This window comes from Coenobita brevimanus, chromosome 55, assembly GCF_032717465.1.
Source record: "Coenobita brevimanus isolate Jiangsu-jjx chromosome 55, ASM3271746v2, whole genome shotgun sequence".
Lineage (NCBI taxonomy): Eukaryota > Metazoa > Arthropoda > Malacostraca > Decapoda > Coenobitidae > Coenobita > Coenobita brevimanus.
The window spans coordinates 18,114,037-18,115,694 of record NC_137008.1 but is presented as its reverse complement, the minus strand read 5'-3'; the positions used below and the strand labels follow the sequence as shown (position 1 = coordinate 18,115,694).

Genomic DNA, 1,658 nt, shown 5'->3' with positions numbered 1-1,658 from the left:
GAGGAAAGAAGAAAAAGAAAAATGGGAATAGTGAATAAATTTGTTAATCTGGCGAGAAAGCAAAAGAAATAATTAATCAATGAAGCAAATGCCAGAGAATCAGAGATAATAAGGACAAGGCGAAAAGGACAAGAGAATGAAAACAACATAGACGAAACGATTAAAAACAAACAAGAAAGGAGAAAAGAGGAGAAAGAACGAAAAAAATGATATAATCACACACGCACACGCGCTCACACACACATACACTCTGGGACACACACAACACTAAAAATATTATACCCAGTCTCTCAAAACTAGTGTTTGTACAGAAATAGTTATATAGATCGATAGACAGATGGAAAGATGGACAAGTAAAGAGAGAAAAGAAGCGAGTTCCCGAAGACAAGACTAGAAGTCAGTACACTTATAGTGAGTCCCTGGCCGCTCCATCTTACGTCATCTCGCCTCCCACCTCTCTTGTAGCTTGTGATGCTGTAATTAATGGTTGTCGTGCTGAAGGTCAGGTGATGATGATGATGATGATAATGATTATTATAATGATGATGATTGCAACAGTGATGTTTAAGGATGAGTTTTATAATAATATCTTGTACAGTGATAGAAATGATGGTGATGGTATTGATGATAATAATGAGAACAACTGATATGAAGATATAATGATGTATATCTGAGTATAATGGTGATGATAAAGGTAATGCTGGTTAGTTCTAATGATATCCTAGTTTCATCCTACCTCTTTGGTAGCTTATGATGATGTACACAGGAGTACATAGGAAGTACAGATACAGGAGGCCTATTGGCCCATAACCAGTGTTGTACGTACTACTGGCTCAAAGTAATGGCACTATCGCTACCACTACTTGCATCATAATGTACTGTCACTTCCACTACAGCCACCTTTTTACAAAACTAGTCCACTAGCGCTACTCTAGTGGCTAGCGCTGCTTTAAAGACAAATAGATTTATTCAGATAATATTTGTGCAATAATTGTATAGCGGTACTTGGTACTGATGCTTATATCACAAAGCACATCCCTGATGCAACTTAGGGCTTTCATTTACTCAAACTTAATCAACACATTTTTTCATTCATTCATTGCCAGACGCCATGTATCCCAAACGGGGTGGTCAAGGGCTTAGAGTTAATTGTTTTACAGGGAGGGGCACTAATCCTCCACCAACCCCACTTGACACGTAGGGATGCCAACAGCATCTGGTGTTCCCAGGCGGTCCCCCATCCAAGTACTAACCAGACCCAACGTTGCTTAACTTCGCTGATCGGACGGGAAGCGGTGTACTCAACGTGGCATGGCCGTTGCCAACACATTTATTGTACATTAATTGCATTCACAAGAAATACACGCACATTAAAAAATAAATAACCCTCGTGATAATAACAAATTAGTTTCTTCATGAGCAAATTTAAATTGACCGAGTTAAATAGGCAACATATCAGGGATATATGTAACATCCACAACCGTATCCGCGTCCGTAGAGCATCCGATTTATAAACTCAACATCCGCATCTGTACCTGCTGAAAGAGGATGTTTTCCATGTTTACAGCTGTGTTAATACTTAGATTTGTCAATCTCTCTCTCTCTCTCTCTCTCTCTCTCTCTCTCTCTCTCAAGGAAAAAAAAGTATCGTTAGAAAC

At 39.0% G+C, this 1,658-nt stretch overlaps 1 non-coding gene across 1 annotated transcript; it reads right to left on the bottom strand.

Annotated features, from left to right (window-relative positions):
• Nucleotides 1-1,204: 1,204 nt before the first annotated feature.
• Nucleotides 1,205-1,323, bottom strand: LOC145401537 (5S ribosomal RNA). Its single transcript, XR_013897627.1, has one exon. It is a non-coding gene; the product is annotated as a 5S ribosomal RNA (ribosomal RNA).
• Nucleotides 1,324-1,658: the final 335 nt, after the last annotated feature.